The sequence below is a fragment of the Malaclemys terrapin genome, chromosome 1, assembly GCF_027887155.1.
Source record: "Malaclemys terrapin pileata isolate rMalTer1 chromosome 1, rMalTer1.hap1, whole genome shotgun sequence".
Taxonomy (NCBI): Eukaryota; Metazoa; Chordata; order Testudines; family Emydidae; genus Malaclemys; species Malaclemys terrapin.
In genome coordinates, this window is record NC_071505.1 from 122,378,439 (window position 1) to 122,397,311 (window position 18,873).

Here is an 18,873-nt window from a genome sequence, read left to right on the forward strand (position 1 = left end):
GTCCATTGTTAGTTAAGGACTCCCAATTACTTGAATAGCTCCTTCGCAATATATTGGCCAAACCTCCCTTATGTGTTTCCTACAGCAAACACTTTAAATACAAACAGAGCCAATGCTCATAACTTCAGATATCAAAATGATACATGCATACGAATAGGATGAATATGTTCAGTAGATCATAACCTTTGTAAAGATGTCACATGGTGTATTGCGCATAAAGCATATTCCAGTTATGTCATATTTACACTCATAAGCATATTTCCATAAACACAGAGCGCAACGTCACAGAGTGCAATATAAGAGCCTTCACAGAACACAACAAAAATAATTGTGCTTCAATATTAAGACACTTAATCAGCTGCAAGTTATAGATTTGACTGACTTTGGTAAAATTCATTCATGAGGCTTTATATCTAAATGGGCAGTCACCTTCGTAGAATCCTCTTGAGAATATATAAGGATTATTTTTAGAACTAATATGATTAAATTCAGTTTATCATTTAATTCTAATCCAAAACTGATGCTAACTTGTTGATTTAACCTTGATTTCAGAGTTATATTTCTTTACTCAGCTTAACATTAGTAAGAATAGCTTCACTTTGGTGACATGGGTACAGGGGACTGGACTAGATGACCTCTTGAGGTCCCTTCCAGTCCTACGAGTCTATGATTATATGACTTTTCTTGACTTTATTTTTTGTTTGTTTAAATGTTTTATTAAACTTATAAAATTCATATTGAATCATGTTTCTTTTAATAAGCAACATGAGTCCAGAATCTTTTAGGACCTTTGTGGACATCAACTGGTCAGTCTAAAAGCTTGACCTGTTCTCCCTGATCAATCCATGGCTCTCACATCAGATGCGTCTTATAAAGCTGAAGAGGCTGCCAGTCCTGTGCTAACTCACAATTCACTTGAAAAGACACAGAAATTAAAAGAACAATCTCAATAATGATTCCAAACATTCACTTTTCCTGGCTTCATAGCAAAGAGTAGCCAGCGGAGTTAATTAAAACAAAATGCAGCTACAATGCCGCAGCCGTGTCAGCAACCTGATCTGTTTGGGGAGAGCTAACCTGTGAAGAGGTGTTTACACATGTCAAACATTGACAGACGCAGTTTTAACAAGCATATTATTTTCCCGTCCTCTTGTTGTATTGACTTCAAATGGGAGCAGAAACTCAGTCTTTAAACCACTCAGTAGGACTGCCGCATTTTGCTAGCAGTCTCGGGATACTTCAGTTCATTGATGCAGAAGTCAAGGGTGCAAAGATAGCATATTTCAGCCCTGACATGTTTAATATGTCTAGCTTTGGGTATATAAATCAATATTGTCAAACAATCCTCCACAAGACACTGTATCATTGATATGTCCCCATGGGCAATATGTTCTGTTTATGGTCCCGATTCTACAGGCAGATCCCTATGGCCGGCCAATTGGACCCCTGTATGTTCAGGGAACCTCACTGACTTTGATGGGGTTCATGTGGACGCAGAGGCCCAATTGCCTGCAATAGCTTATATGATTGGGGCCTATGATCTGCTTTAAAGAACAACAGTTGAAAAAAATATTTGTAACCGTTACGGAGCTAGCTGCATCCTCTCTGGGTGCACCCCTCAGGTTTCATGCCTAGTGCCTTCACATCTCCTGGGGTCTCTCACCATTCTCAGACCACACCCTGAGCTATAGTACCCTGTGTATTGACTATGCTCACACTGTCGCTCTGACTGCGTTTTGTACCTGGGGTTTTTGCCCTCAGGAGTCTGTGACCAGTGGATGGAATGACCAGACAGCCTTCTTAAACCAAAGTATTGTTTAATCTTAACAATAGGAACAAAGCACAACATGAGAGAAAAAAATATATAACAATAATAAAACAGTCTATACCCGTGTCTATCTTACCTAGAAGCTTCTTGACTCCTGATGGAAGTCTAAAAAGGCCTAACTTCTTCAGACATCCCAATGGCATCTGTGTGTCTGTGTCAGTTTGAACAGCTTATCAACAAATGCTTGATCTTTGGACACAAACTGTTTATAGTCCATTTGATCAGCTGGCCCCCAGCACTGGCCAAACCAGCCTTGTAACTTGGAGACAGGATCTTCACAGTTAATAGCATTGTCTCTTAACCACCATGAACTGTTTACCAGGAGGTAGCTTACTTTGAGCTATTATTTGACTTCCTGCTCGTTTTTCCATCAATCTGCTCTTAAACTAGTCCAACATATTTATACAGTAAACATCTTGATAACCATGCCATACACAGTATTCATAAAGTTATTACACAGCAGCCCCACATCTGTCACCATACCTCGGTTCTAGGAAAAACAACAAGGAGTCTTTGTGGCACCTTAGAGACTAACAAATTTATTTGGGCATAAGCTTTTGTGGGCTAGAACCCATCAGATGCATGAAGGGAAAAATACAGGAGCAGGTATAAATACATGAAAGAATGGGGGTTGCTTTACTAAGTGTGAGGTCAGTCTAACGAGATAAATCAATTGACAGCAGGATACTAAGGGAGGAAAAATAACTTCTGAAGGGTAAGAGAGTGGCCATTACAGACAGTTGACAAGAAGGTGTGAGTAACAGTAGGGAAAAATGAGTAATGGGAAAATTAAGTTTAGGTTTTGTAATGACCCAATCACTCCCAGTCTTCTTGTCAACTGTCTGTAATGGGCCACTCTCTTACCACTTCAAAAGTTATTTTTCCTCCCTTGATATCCTGCTTCAAAATTGGCGTTTATTTCCCGATGGGTGGGAGGTAGCTGTTTGTGCTTGGTTTTGTCTGCACCTAGGAGGTCTAAGGTGATTCCTGGATATATTGTATGGTCTGTTCTGAGGCCAGTGATACTGTTGTGTGCGTGGCCTCTGGCCGTTGTCTCCTGGGAAGGGATGGGTAGATGCCCAGGGTACGCAGGGTCGCTCTTGAGTCTTTCATGGTGTGAAGGACTTCGTCAGTTTTCTTGGAAAAGAGTTTGTCTTTATCAAAGGAGAGGTCCTCTACTTTGGTCTGCAGGTCTTTGGAGATACCGGATGCAGAGAGCCAGGAAGTTCTGCGCATAACCAGTGCAGTTGCAGTAATGCGGGCAGCTTTATCCGCCATGTCCAGAGATGCTTGTAGGGCCATTCTGGAGACCAATTGGCCCTCGACAAGGACTGACTTAAAGTCTCCTCTCCTGAGCTCCGGAATATGGGAGGTAAAAATCAAAGAGTTTATTGTAGTTATCAAAGTCATAGCTAGCAAGTAGGGCGGAATAGTTTGCAATTCTGAATTGCAGAGTAGAGGAGGTATAAACCTTGTGGCCCAAGATGTCTAGGTGTTTGAGGTACCTGTCTTGCGGGGTGGGCCAGTAGCGTGGCTGTTTCGTCCTGTGAGTTGCTGCATCCACTACAAGAGAATTTGGTTGTGTATGGGACAATAAGAAGTCTACATCCTTAGCAGGAACATAATATTTACGTTCTGCCTTTTTGCAAGTTGGTAAGATAGAGGATGGGGTCTGCCAGAGTGTGTCAGCCGGTTCTAGGAGAGCTTCATTTATGAGAAGCGTGATCTTTGAGGGCGCAGAGGGTTGGAGGATTTTGAGGCATTTGTGTTGTGTCTCCTGGACCTCCTCTAAAGGGATGTCTTGGCTGAGTGCCACCCTGTTGAAAAGTTCCTGGAACTGTTTGAAGTCATACACATTCTGTGGAGGTGGAGGCATGAGGGCTCTGTCTGGAGCTGATGGAGAGTTAGGGTATGGTCCGTAGCCCACCTCTTCAGAGGGGAGTTCAGGTGCTCTAGAAGTAGACGGAGCTGGAGATAGAGGTGCAGAAGGAGCTTGTGGTCTGGTGGAAGAAGCATGAGGGCGAACGGCAGTAGGAGCTGGCCCAGGGTACCAATGAGGCCAAGGCATCAGATAAGAAAAGTTAGGTGCCGCCCATGGAGGGGCAAAGTAGGGAAACTGAGGCTGGTGGTTGTCAGCCGTGACCTGAGTTGCAAAAGGTTCCAGTGGAGGAGGAGAGGGAGGTGGGGAGAACTCCGCCTGTTGCTGCATATCAGAATCGCTGTCAGTAAAGGTAGCCAGGTCAGGTGGGGAGAGCAGCTGGTGAAAGAGTGAGCACTGTGTGTCCAGGAGCGGAGAGTTAGGCTAAGGTGCCACTGAAAGGTCATCCTGACTTAGGAACTGTTGTTCCTGTTCCCTAGGCTCTGACTCTGCTGCGTGTGGTCTGTGCTCAGAGGCGTGCACAGACTTTTGTTTGGCTTTTCCCAGTGCTGTGGGTTTCTTGTAGGCACCCTGCGGGAGGTCTGCTGCTGCTATCGGAGCGGCAGGCAGGCTCGGTGCTGACATTCTTTTCAGCACTGGGGCAGAGTGCGCTGTCAGCACCGGGTCTATTTTCTGTGCCGAGGGGACCGGTGCCGAGGAGACCTTCCTGGCGCGGGAAGTTGGGTCCCTGCCTCTGTGCTGCACGGGAGCCATGGCTGAGGTGCTGGGATGGTTGGAGGTGCCTGCTTTTGGCGCTGTCAGTACTGAGGGGAAGGATCTCTCAGGAGACCCTTTACCGTTGTGAAAGTCTCTGCTTGGAGAGAGTTGGGCTTCTTGCCTCTTCGCTTGAGAGGGTAAAGCCATGCTCCCAATTGGTTTGGACTTGGCCGGGGAACGTGAGGGAGAGGCGGCTGCAGGGATTTCTGCATGATAAGCATTTTCAGCCGCAGGTCTCTGTCACAACGAGCCCTGGTTTTGAGGCTCGTGCAATGGACACACTTGGCAGGGATGTGTGTCTCGCCGAGGCACTTCACACAACATGAGTGTCCATTGGACCTTGGCATAGAGTCCTGACAGGAAGCACATTTCTTGAATCCTGAAACCCCGGCATTATTGAACTGGGAATGCCGGGGTAGAGTGTCTCCGCAGGACACAAGCTTGAGGAAAAAAGTTTTTTTTTTTTTTTTTTTTAAACTAAGTAACTATTCTAAGGGAAGGGAAACAACTGGGGTGTTACTAACTAACTATTTCTATATTCTTTGTAATTGTTTCCTTCAGAGACCAGGGAAGAGGATCAGCACTGCCCCGAGTCCCATTTTCAGCCAAGGATGGTTGAGAAGGAACCGAGGGGGGCACGGGACGCGCGCGCTCAGGCAGACTCTAACGAGACCGCAAGACAGCAGCATCTCCAATCAATGGCGCCAGGACACACCGTCACCTGGAGTGGAGCACCCACAGGGACAGCACTCAAAGAAGAAGTCCTGTTTCCCTGAATATGGTAGAAACAAAACCAACAAGGATGTATTTCTTTGCTCAGTTAAAAACCAAATAAGCCACTCCAGCCAGCCTGAGAAGCATCATCTATCTGCCTCTGGTTCTGTTCAGAATCACACTGCAACTGCAACTGCTTCTGCTCACTCAAAAAGCATAGAAGCAACACCTAATATGGGATCTCTGGGAAAATTCCTTATAATCCTTAACTTATGGCTGCATGGCTGACCAGGTAAACCTGGGTCATTAGGCTCACAGTACCTCTTTAATGACTTTGGGTGGTTACCTGATGGTTTTCAGCCAAAATGTTTTGACTTTCAGGTATTTTCACCAACATTTTTTTTAAATTAAATGTTGAAATTTTCCATGGGATATTGGGGGGAACATTTTCCAAACTGTTCTAATTACTGTACATAAGTGATTTGGTTGTTTTTCATATTAGGGATTACATACTTTACAAAGTACACTAATAGACTCTATAAAACAACAAGACAGGATTATATTAGTAAATAACTTCCCTGTAAGCAGTGTATGACCACGAGTTAAGAGGATGTTTGACTGTAATAGATCTTCAAAAATTAGAGGGGTAGCCATGTTCGTCTGTATCCACAAAAACAACGAGGAGTCCAGTGGCACCTTAAAGACTAACAGATTTATTTGGGCATAAATTTATGCCCAAATAAATCTGTTAGTCTTTAAGGTGCCACTGGACTCCTCACTGATCTTCAGAAAGTCCCACAGAAACCTTTGGCAGTATATAGCTGACAAATAGAGTGACTTCTTAGAAGCAGGCAGATTTAAAACATTCACTGTGACCAGGGCTGCCCGGGGGGGGGCAAGTGGGGCAATTTGCCCTAGGCCCCAAGCCCCGCAGGGGCCCCCATGAGTGTTTTTGGGGCCCCTGGAGCAGGGTCCTTCAGTCGCTCCAGGGGCCCCGGAAAACTTTCACAGGGCCCGGGCCCTCGGAGCTTCTTCCGCTCCGGGTCTTCGGCGGCAATTCGGCAGCGGGGGGGGGGGGGGGTTTTCCTTCCACTCTGGCCCCCCGCCGCCGAAGACCCCAGGCCCCCTGAATCCTCTGGGCAGCCCTGACTGTGACCCACTGTAGCCTTCAAACACAACTTGTTTTGGTTTCCCAGGGATGCACATACATAATTTGTACAAGTCAGGCAAAATGACTCACCAGCCATCTAAATAGCTAACCCTATATGTTTGAAGTGCCACTTGTACTTTCTCAAGGACTGTGATCATTTCTTTCTTTGTCTATGTTTTGTGCTGCATGGGAAGCGTTAAGAGTACTTTCACAATACACGTGTCTCAAGAGCTGTTTGATTTAAGGCATCATGATATTTCTGGAATGGCAACTAGCTGAATAGTGTTCTGCTCTCCCACCCATATGTCCAGTTAATGAAGATCAATGCAGAACAATTTTAAAATAATTTCAAAAATTCATGTGTGGGTTCACAAATTGCATTTCTTTCTGCTTCTAATCTTTCCAAGTGAGCCTCCTTCCACTGAACATTAAACCATCTAGAAAAATGTCATCCAATGGGTTATTTCCAATGCAAAGAAGATATGCATAACAAAAGTAAATCATGATGTCATAACTGAGATGAGTTATATAAGGATAGGTCCTGTAGAAACATGATGGTTCTTTAACTATTTAGATCTCTAGCTTTGAATAGAAGGTGCACACGATAGTAATATAGCAATACTAACAAGCAGGAATACAAAAGAATGTGATGACTGGGGCTAGGGCAGTCGTACCTAGTGGTCGGAGCTGGAGTTAGGAGCAGAGCCAAGGCCACAGCTGGAAGCCAAGCCGAGGGCCAGAATCCGAGCAGAGATCAGTGGCCGGGGCCAGGAACAAGGAAGGAACCCAAAACAAGACAGGGAAGTTAGAACCAGAGACGTCTTAGGCAAGCAGGTCTCAGGTGAGAAGGTAGGGTCCAATGTAGCAGCCAGCCAAGAATTCACCCAATTGCACTGACAACTTTTTGTGCCGGCTTCAGGCTTAAACAGCACCGCTGGATCATTGGGGCTGGGCATTCTGCCAATCAGGTCCCCACAGGTGGTGCTAAAGTTCCATTAGCTGCTCAGCCTACCACTTACTAACAAGCTGCTGGATGGCAACTGGGATGTGAGGGTTGTCTGGGGACCCACAGAATCAGGGTCAAGATCTGTGGATCCTTACAGGACCGAGTGGAAGAAGCCGTTGTACCAATCCTACAGTATAAAGTGCACCAGATTGTCCTGTTATTTCCTCACACACTTCTCCCACAGAATTCCTGATCTGTAAGTGCCAGACCTCTGTTCAGAAGGAAGATTTTTCCAAAGGAATTCAGCTGTAGCCCTGACAGGCATGGCTCAGCTACCCAATGAGGACATCCCCACATCTGGAAATGGTCACATTATTATCTGTTTCTTTGATTTCAGCACCTAGAGGTTCCACACCCATCATAGCAGGAGCTGTACAAACACAGAACAAAAAGTCTGCCTCTATCCCAAAGACGTCACAATCACTATATAAGATGAGAGAGAACACATGGAGACAGAGATAGAGGGGAGGCGGAATACAAAGAAACAAAGACAATATTGGTCAACATAGCAGGCAGTGGTCTCAGCACACCAGGTGCCTCACTGTTGTTAAATTTTTGTGGGGCATAACTAGTGAGCAAAGTATGCCCATTACTGGAGAGTCTTCAAGTGATCTAGGTTTACCTGTAGGCATTCTAGAGCTGTCTTTATTAATAACAGAGGCAATCAATCCATCATCAAACCCCATAACAAGAACAAAGAAAGGGGTCACACAAACAGAACAACTCAAGGCAGCATGTCACTAAAATATATCCACTCTCTTAAGTTCCAGAGGGGACACCACTTACATACATGATTCACACACTGTCACTCTAGGGCATGGCAACAATACTGATAAAATGTTATTTTGCATGTCTACTAGTCATATTTCAGCGTGCACGTATTTGCTTTGGGATCCACAGAATCATAGGACTGGAAGGGATTTGGAGAGATCTTTTAGTCCAGTCCCCTGCACTCATGGCAGGATTAAGTATTATCTAGACCATCCCTGACAGGTGTCTGTCTAACCTGCTCTTAAAAATCTCCAATGATGGAGATTCCACAACCTTCCTAGGCAATTTATTCCAGTGCTTAACCACCTTGACAGTGAGGAAGATTTTGCTAATGTCCCACCTGAGACACCTTTGCTGCAATTTAAGCCCATTGCTTCTTGTCCTATCCTCAAAGGTTGAGAGAACAATTTTTCTTCCTCCTACGTGTAACAACCTTTTATGTACTTGAAAATTGTTATGTCCCCCATCATGTTTAGTCTCCAGACTAAACAAACCCATTTTTTTTTCAAATCTTCCCTCACAGGTCATGTTTTCTAGACCTTTAATCATTTTTGTTGCTCTTCTCTTGACTTTCTCTAATTTCTCCACATCTTTCTTGAAATGTGGTGCCCAGAACTGAACACAATATTCCAGTTGAGGCCTAATCAGCGCAGACTAGAGAGGAAGAATTACTTCTCGTGTCTTGCTTAGAACACTCCTGCTAATACATCCTAGAACAGTGGTTCTCAAACTTTTTTTTTCATGGACAACTTGAAAATTGCTGAGGGTCTCGACAGACCACTTAATGATTTTTCCAAATGTTGTTTTACCATTAGCTAACTATTGTAAAGCGCTTTGGATAAAAGCACTATATAAAAAAAACCCTTAATTAACATTTTTTAGTTCTACAAATAAAAGCACACAACTCATATTTTAATATCAGTAATCTTACCTTTCTAATGCGATTGATGTGCCTCTCCCCCCCACCACAGCAGCCCCCGAGCTGGGGCTGGAAAGGGGGAGGGGTCTCTCCCCCGCCACAGCAGCCACAGAGCTGAGTCTGGGAAGGAGGGCTGTCTCTCCCCGGCAGCCACAGCCCTGAAGCTGGGGAAAGTCGCCTCTTTCTCTGACCACCACAGCCCTGCACGTCCCATATGCCCCCCACCCCCTCTTCTCACCCCACTTCCCCCTCCCACCTACCCCCTATTCCTCCCAAGGCCACCACCTCACCTTACAGGTGTGTCTTCTCCAGGCACCTAATTAGTGGAGCCACCTAATTAGGTGGGTGGCCCTTCATTCTCTCGTGTGCAGCTGCACAGGCATGCACCTTACAGAGAACTCTCCGTGGACCACCTGAATGGAGCTTGCGGACCACAGTTTGAGAACCTCTGTCCTAGAATGATGTTTGCTTTTTTTTGCAAGTGTGTGGGGGGGCAATGACTCACCGGCGTGACGCCTCCTGCTGGTTGTCTCGGGAATTAGCTCGCCAGCCTCTGGAGCGCCCTCTGCAGGCCGGTGTCTCACCTACCACTGGCCCTTGTGTCCCTCCCGGACCCCAGTGCTCTTTACCCTAGGGGTTCTGCCTCAGCAGTACCCCACACTCTGGGTCTCCGCTCCCTGGGGAACCCCCCAACCCTCTAAACCCACCTTGCCTCAGTGGCTACTGCCAGTCATCATCTAGCCCCCGCTCCCTGGGGCAGATGGCAGGCTGTAAACCACTCATCATCAGCATGGGAGTCAGACCAGCTGCCTCTGCCTAAGCCTAGGCTGCACCTCTGCAACCCCTGTACCAGTTTTGGCCTTTATCAGGGCCTGCAGCCTGGGGATTTCCCAGGCTGGAGCTCCCCAGCTCCTCTTGCCCTTCCCCAGCACTGCTCCACCTCAGGTACCTTGCTCCCAAACAGTTAGCCCTTCCCACTCCAGGGCTAAAGTGAGACTCCTCTAGCTTCTGACTTAGGGTTACCATATTTAACAAATAAAAAAAGAGGACCCTCCACGGGGCCCTGGCCCCACCCATTTCCCACCCAGCCCCGCCCAACTCCGCCCCCTTCTCCACCCTAACTCCGCCTCCTCCTCCCTCCCACTCCCAGCCACGCGAAAAGGGCTGCCCGAGCACTACCGGCTTCAGGGTTTGCCGGGCAGCCTCCAGACCCTGCGCCCCTGGCCGGCCCTTCCCCAGCACAGCTGGAGCCCGGGAGGGGAAGTGCCCAGCCGGGGGCGCAGGGTCTGGAGGCTGCCCGGCAAACCGTGAAGCCAGTAGTGCTTGGGCTCCGGGCATCCCCCTTGCCTCCGGACCCTACGCCCCCGGCCGGGCACTTCCCCTCCCGGGCTCCGGCGGTGCAGGGTCCGGAGGCATGGGGGCTGCCGGAGGCATGGGGGCTTAAACAGAGCCGAAGAGTCAGGGGAGGAGCAGAGCAGCCGCGGGAGGGGAAGTGCCCAGCCGGCATTTTCCCAGACATGTTCGGCTTTTTGGCAATTCCCCCTGGACGGGGGTTTGATTGCCAAAAAGCCGGACATGTCCGGGAAAAAACGGACGTATCGTAACCTTATTCTGACTCCCAGCCCTCTTATCAGGGCCAGCTGGGGCCTGTTTGGGTGTGGCTCCAGCTGTGGCTGCTTCCCCAATCAGCCTAGCTTGGCTGCTTTTAATCTCTGTTCTCCAGGAGTGGGGCAACTGCCCCACTACGCAGTGTTACACTGTTGACTCATATTTAGCTTGTGATCCACTATGACCCCTAAATCCCTTTCCACAGTACTCCTTCCTAGGCTGTCATTTCCCATTTGTATGTGTGCAACTGATTGTCCCTTCCTAAGTGGAGCACTTTGCATGTGTCCTTATTGAATTTCATCCTATTTATTTCAGACCATTTCTCCAGTTTGTCCAGATCATTTTGAATTTTAATCATATCCTCCAAAGCACTTGCAACCCCTCCCAGCTTGCAGTATAATCTGCAAACTTTATAATTGTACTCTCTATATCTAAATCATTGATGAAGATATTTTTAACTTGTTCATTGCCTATTTTAGCCTCTGATCCTACTTCATCTTCACAGGTGTTCAGTAAGTTAAACGTCCAATTGCTACTAAACTTTTTGGTGAAAAACAAAAAAGTCAGTTACCACTTCTGCCATTTCCACATTTTCTATTATTGCTTCCCTCAACTGAGTAACAGGCCTACCCTGTCCTGGGTCTTCCTCTTGCATCTAATGTATTTGTAGAATGTCCTTAATAATGTCTCTTTGAAAAACTGTGACAGTTTTGTTTTGTGTGTGCAATTCTCCCATAAGTTCACTTGATATAATGAATTAAAGAGCTGCAAAATTTCATCTAAAAATTAAACAAGTTTTGAGTAATAGGAAACAGTCACTAAGCAATGCAAAGCCACTTCAAAACTCACCCGGTTTAGGATTTCATTTTAAACTCAAGACTCAGACCAAGTTCACTGAAAGACTGGCTCCATTTCATACATCTTTTGTACAATCTGGGACAATTCACTGTATTGAATCAAAATTCATGATTTTGTACATTTTAAAAACAAAAAGGGGGTGGAGTGTGTAACACACATGGATTGAGCAAAATACTAGTTTGAACCCCTGTAAAGCACAACTGCCCCAGTTCTATACAGCTTTAGTTATAGACCCTCTAGTTCTACATTGCCAGCATGCCCAATACCCACAATGGGATCAGGCCTACAATCTATATGGCTAGTTATTAATGCGATCTAGCTAGCATTAGCTAAACAGTATCAAGATTCTGTATCTTGTATCAGGTATTAAGCTGATATGAAAAGGATATTATTTTCTATTAACTTTTACAGGACTGCAGATGTGGAGTCCTTTGTAACTAACAAACCTCTCACAGTGTCAGTGACAGAGCCAGGAACAGAACCAAGGAGTCTTAGTTCCCAGTTCTCTACTTGTCTATATTTCTTCTGTTATGTTTCTTGTATTTATGGTGGCAAATTAAAAAAATACTAAGAGAAAGAAGGCTGTTTCCAATTCTCCTGTGATCAAAGAACGGGTGCATATGTTGTTAAACAAATTGAGGATTGACTGGAAAAGGAAAACTGGTGGGAAAGCCCACCTGATGCAAATTGGAGCCACTCCATTGACTTTGATAAGTCTGTGACAATTTACATCAGCAGAGAATTTGGCCCACTGTTAGGCAGAAATATGCAAACTCCTCTCTGAATGTTGATTGTATATGCTCTTTGGGGCAGGGAAATATTCTGTTAATTGCCATGTACATTACAGTGCTATGTATGGTAAAGGATCATTTAAAAAAGCAACTCTGTTAAGAAAAAAAGGGAGGGGTTCCAAATTCTTATTTGCAAATTATTGCAAAAGGCAGCTTGCCAGGGGACTCCCAAGAAATTTCATCACACACATCTGCCTGGATAGGTTCCCCAATAGGGTGACCAGACAGCAAGTGTGAAAAATCGGGACAGGGAGTGGGGGGGTAATAGGAGCCAATATAATAAAAAGACCCAAAAATCGGGACTGTCCCTATAAAATCGGGACATCTGGTCACCCTATTCCCCAATGACATTGAAGTGAAGAGGCACCACATCGAATCAAAAAATCAAGCAAGAATATCAGAGCCAAAGCTGTTCTTTTTAACTGTGCCACACCAAGTCCACACAACCAAAGCAAACTCATGAAAACTGGGCCGGGGGGGGGGGGGGGGGAAGGGGGAGAGGAGAGGAGGGAAATCTTACCTGCTTTTCCACCTTGGTCTCGCATTACAGGAACAGCTTGACCGGCCGTTTACTTGGAAGGTTATGAGCTAAACTGGAGAAACAGGTTGGCAGAGAGAGGATAATTCCAAACTCAGTGAAAACAATGGCCTGAGTACCCCCAGCTGCCTTGGGAACTGTACATGGTGTCAAGTTTTTCTTTAAGGGCCCCTCCTCCTTCTGTCCCTGCAACAAGCAGGTTTCCCATCCCAGTGTGATATAAAATCTAGACTTAAGCTGTTAATTTTTTGGCTACACTGACACACTCAGTTTGTCGACATAAACGTGTCAATTTAAGATTCCCACCCACCCCCTTTTTTTTTCTTTTTAATTGCTGGCCAGAGAGGGGGGACTAGTGTAGAAATCGGAGAGGCAGCCGACTGACAGCTCTGGAGTTTGAAGTTCTATATTTATCCATGTAACAACTAGAGCACAGGCAGCAGCAGACGCCAATGCAAACTCCCTGGCGTCCTGCTAATGTGCCTCAGGTCTGGTCTATACTATGAGTTTAGTTCGAATTTAGCAGCGTTAAATCGAATTAACCCTGCACCTGTCCACACAACAAAGCCATTTACTTCGAAATAAAGTGCTCTCAAAATCAATTTCTGTACTCCTCCCCGATGAGGGGAGTAGCACTGAAATCGACATTGCCATTTTGAATTAGGGTTAGTGTGGCCGCAATTCGATGGTATTGGTCTCCGGGACATATCCCACAGTGCACCATTGTGACCGCTCTGGACAGCAAATATGAACTCGGATGCACTGGCCAGGTAGACAGGAAAAGCCCCGCGAACGTGGAGAGCACAGGTGATCACACAGAGCTCATCAGCACAGGTAACCATGCAGTCCGAGAATCGAAAAAGAGAACCCAGCATGGTCCGTACGGGAGGTACTGGATCTGATCGCTATATGGGGAGAGGATTCAGTGCTAGCAGAACTTCGTTCGAAAAGACGAAATGCCAAAACTTTTGAAAAAATCTCCAAGGGCATGATGAAGAGAGGCCACAATAGGGATTCAGATCAGTGCTGCGTGAAAGTTAAGGAGCTCAGAGAAGCCTATCAAAAAACAAAGGAGGCAAACAGTTGCTCCGGGTCAGAGCCACAGACATGCCGCTTCTACGCTGAGCTGCATGCAATTCTACGGGGGGCCGCCACCACTACCCCACCTGTGACCGTGGATTCCGAGGCGGGGGTAGTCTCAGCCATGCCTGAGGATTCTGCGGACGGGGAAGATGAGGAGGAGGAGGAGGAGGATGACGAGCTTGCGGAGAGCACACAGCACGCCATTCTCCCCAACAGCCAGGATCTTTTTCTCAGCCTGACTGAAGCATTCTCTCAACCCCCAGACAATGAGGCCATGGAAGGGACCTCCGGTGAGTGTACCTTTGTAAATATAAAACATGGTTTAAAAGCAAGCGTTTTTTTAATAATTAATTTGCCCTGAGGACTTGGGATGCATTCGCGGCCAGTACAGCTACTCGAAAAGTCTGTTAATGTGTCTGGGGATGGAGCGGAAATCCTCCAGGGACATCTACATGAAGCTCTCCTGGAGGTACTCCAAAAGCCTTTCCACAAGGTTTCTGGGCAGCAGCTCAGTGATTGCTTTGGCTACTTGCATCACAGCAGCCCCCACAGTAGATTTGCCCACTCCAAATTGATTCCCGACTGATCGGTAGCTGTCTGGCGTTGCAAGCTTCCACAGGGCCACTCGCTTCTCAACTGTGAGGGCTGCTCTCATCCTAGTATTCTGGCGCTTCAGGGCAGGGGACAGCAAGTCACAAAGTTCCATGAAAGTGCCCTTACGCATGCGAAAGTTTCGCAGCCACTGGGAATCGTCCCACACCTGCAACACTATGCGGTCCCCCCAGTCTGTGCTTGTTTCCCAGGCCCAGAATCGGCGTTCCACGGCTATATCCTGCTCCATTAACAGCATGATCACCATAGCGCCGGGGCCCGCGGTTTGATAGAATTCCATGTCCTCATCACTCTCGTCGCCGCGCTGCCGTAGCCTACTCCTCGTCGCCTGGTTTTGCAGGTTCAGGTTCAGCATAAACTTCACGATAATGCGCAAGGTGTTTACAATGGTCATGACTGCTGTCTTGAGCTGAGCGGGCTCCATGCTTGCCGCGGTATGGCGTCTGCACTGTTCACCCAGGAAAAAGGTGCAAAAAGGTTGTCTGCCATTGCTTTCCCGGAGGGAGGGGGAGGATGTACCCAGAACCACGCGCGACAATGTTTTTGGCCCCATCAGGCATTGGGATCTCAACCCAGAATTCCAATGGGCGGAGGAGACTGCGGGAACTATGGGATAGCTACGGGATAGCTACCCATCACTCCGGAAGTCAACGCTAGCCCCGGTACATGAATGCTCACCGCTGAATTAATGTGCTTAGTGTGGCCGCATACACTTGACTTTACACAATCAGTTGCCAAAAATCGAATTCTGTAAATTCGGATTAATCCCGTAGTGTAGACATACCCTCAGTTTTGACCTGGAGCTGCTGAGCCAGAGGAAGGAGGAACTGCAAGACTGTGTCTGTCTTGTCTATTCAGATTGTGAACTCTTTGGGGGTAGGGACTGTCTACTAGTCTATCTTTGAACAGCGCCTGATCTCAGTTGGTCCCTAGGTACTACCATAGACAACATCATCAATAATCATGGGACAAATTTGGTCCTTGTCAATGGAGTTATACGAGGGATTAATGTCTGGATGCTCTGAGTCCTGTTTTCAGTGCTTAATTTGTGCCTCTTTCATTACAAATTAAGCACTGCCTGTTTTACCATGTGTTCAGCAACAGCACATCCTGTTGCGTTTGTGTTATTATTGGAAAGGTTTGAACTTCCCAACTAGACATTTGGGTAAAGTTCTGGCCCCACTGAAGTAAATGACAAAACTCCCATTCATTTCAACAGGGCCAGATTTCACTCTGTCACGTCTGTCTGTCCAGATCCCTTCAGAGTCTTCCAAATGGCTAGCTAGCATCTGAGTCATGAGTTCTTACACTCTTTCCCATTTGCTTCCACCAAGCATGTTGCCTCACAAAGAACGTTTTTTGAAAAGCCTTCCTTTATAATCAAGTTCCTCTCTCTCTTCTTCCCTTTGTCATCATTAAGAAGCATAGTTTGCCCATTAAAGCACATTCTCTAAACTGCCTTCATAAAAGCTCCCATATTAAAAGTTTAAATGCCAATGAGATTAATAAAGCACAGGGAAGTTCACCTCTCTGTGCTGTCGTTTCAGGGCATGTCTACACTTGTATAATTTCCAGCTTGAGCAGAGATACCCACACTAGCTCTGATTGAGTAGTGTAGACACAGCAGTGTGAGCAGCAAGAAGGGCTAGCCACCCGAGTACATACCAACAGTCTTGGATGGGATTGTACTCAGGGCAGCTAGTCCCTCCCAACACTCATGCTGCCATGGCTATACTTCTATTTTTAGCATGCTAGCTTGATCAGAGCTGGCACAGCTATGTCTATTTGAGTTGGAAATTGTACCTTCCAGCCCCAGTGTAGACATACTTTCAGGTTCTCTGCAGCCTCAGGCAGACATCACGGCATCACAGTTCATGGTTGGATAGTCTCTGCAGCCATGAATGACAGCAATGTATTTATTTTTTTAAATGAAAGCTTAGATTAAGGAGAACTGGAATGTGTCTTGCAGGCCAACTAAATACATTATGGAGTTGGATCTGGGTCATAGACCATGTTTACACTCTTGCACTGTAGCTTCTACTTTTTTTTTTTTTTAAACTGGGGTGAATTCCTCCAACATGAATTCTGTGACTTATATTATGGTACTTTAAAATCAGAAACATTCCTGTTTTCTTTATTCTCAATTTATCATCTTGAAATCTCCTTTTTATCACTTTGGAGTTACCCAACAACAGGTCTGAATTTACATGTCATTAATCCAGATAAGCGTTATGCCTTGAAATACAGCAGCCACAGCTGTAAAGCTGGCCCATAACATGTTGAAAAACACCAATGCTCTAGGTTTCAGAGTAACAGCCGTGTTAGTCTGTATCCGCAAAAAGAAGAACAGGAGTACTTGTGGCACCTTAGAGACTAACAAATTTATTAGAGCATAAGCTTTCGTGGACTACAGCCCACCAATGCTCTAGCTACACCATTGGATAATTGACTGTACTGGAATAAGCATTTTGTTTTATTTGACAGGATACTTTTTAGATTTACTCTATAGTGTCACCTGCTGTTGAACCTAGTGTCAAATCTCAGTTTGAAAGTGTCTTTCAGCCCGTTAATGCTGAAAACAAACCAGAATTTTAGAACCTGGATATTGATATATGTCTAAATAAGGATAGTCATTACTTTATAAGCGCCACAGAGTCATACTTCTCCATATACAAGAACGCGTGTATGTACACACACAGAGTGGATGTGGCTTGTTCACGCTGAACCGCAAAGAAAATCAGACCTTCATTATTAGCCCCTTTCGTAGCTAATTTGCAGCCTCTCAGTGTATAAAGCACTGGTCTAGTTTTCCCAGAACTTCAGATTTGAATCTCAGGAGCCGTGGGCTCAGTTCCATTAAACAAAGCTATTCCTGGTTTCAACAGAGGCGTGGCCAGCATAAAATTCCTCTGCCTGCTCATGATTTGGTTCTCTCTTAACTACGGTCACATCTATGGTAGAAAAGATTTGCCAGTATAGCTAAACCAACATAGCAGCAAAGCCTCCTAGTGTACGTAGATGCAACTTATCCTGGCCAATAAAATGGGCGGGGGCTCTTGCTGGTATTGTTTATATTGATTTGGCAAGCTAAGTAAGTTATTTGGGGGAAAGCACATTTGTGCCATTATAACTGCACCTACACTAGGGCTTTTGCCAGTACAAAAGTGTCACCAAAATAATCACACCCCTAAATTGATATTAGTACACCAGCAAAAGTTTCTAGCGTACATCTGGCTTAAGTCAATTTTGCTTTTAAATCTAATTTGTACTAAAAACTGTAGGATCCAATTTGCCTCTTCACAACAACATTAAATTTACCAGCTGGTCCTCACACTTCCCTTATAGTAGTATTCACCCCTCACTCCTCCATCTGTCTAATAATTTCTGCAGAATCACATCATTCTGTTCTTTACTTTTGTTCTCTTTTTACTGGCTTTGTTGCTTTGCTTCAGAAAAATCTCTCTTCAAATTACTAAAATGTACGTGGGAATCAGAGAGCTGAGTTGTTTGAATCACAGGAATTGGACTCCAACATAAATACATTTTCTGGGCTCTGTATATTGCTAATACATTTAATCTGTCTTTTATCTCTGGATATGTCTTTTAAACTTCTTTTCTAATTACATTAAGGATTTGTTTGGATAAGGGGATGGGAATTTCTATTTAGTCTGTAAGACAAATGTTGATCCAAAAAGATGAGAAGTGATTTTTGCAAGCCGGGGTGGAGTTTTGTTTTGCTTTTTTACTTATTGCACTGATCTTCCATTACAAGTTACTTGGCACTGTTTTCATTCATTAGAGAAAGAGCTATGTTCTTCTTTCATCTTTGTCATGTTAGATTAAATTGTTTCTTCTATTTCAGCAGGATTGTCACATACTAACTTTGCATAAATGCATCAGACTATTGGCTCTGCCACAGACTTCTTGTTTGACACTGGGCCTGATCCAAAGCCCACTGAAGTCAATGAGAGCTTTTCCATTGGCTTCAGAGCAAACCCTTAATCTCAGTTCTACAAAATGGGAATAATGTTTCCTTTCTCCACCATTAGTTCTGGCTATGTAGATTGTAAGTAGTTATGGGGTACACTGTCACACCCTGCCCCAAAGGCTTTATAGGGGGGTGCTTATAAATGTATGTATGACATAACTGGAATATGTTTTGTGCTGCCTGTGCCATGTAACATATCCCCATAAAGGTTATGGTCTACTATATCTATTCATCCTATTTGTACATATATATCGTTTTCTACTTGAGGTTAAGAATATGGGCTGTATGCTTGCTTGGTTTCTAAGTGAGCTTTGTGAGGCATTTAGTCAGCTTCTTTAGGAAGGAATTCGCAAGGTTAAGTACCTGATCAGG

The 18,873-nt window shown here is 45.4% G+C and overlaps 1 protein-coding gene across 2 annotated transcripts in view; it reads right to left on the minus strand.

The window, feature by feature from the left end:
• A4GALT (alpha 1,4-galactosyltransferase (P blood group)) overlaps positions 1 to 12,964 on the minus strand; it is a 111,392-nt gene extending 98,428 nt beyond the window's left edge. For both annotated transcript variants that reach the window (XM_054037525.1, XM_054037492.1), the window contains exon 1: positions 12,801 to 12,964. The gene's annotated coding sequence lies outside the window, so the exon portion shown is untranslated. The remainder of the gene's footprint in view (positions 1 to 12,800) is intronic.
• Between the last annotated feature and the right edge of the window lie 5,909 nt (positions 12,965 to 18,873).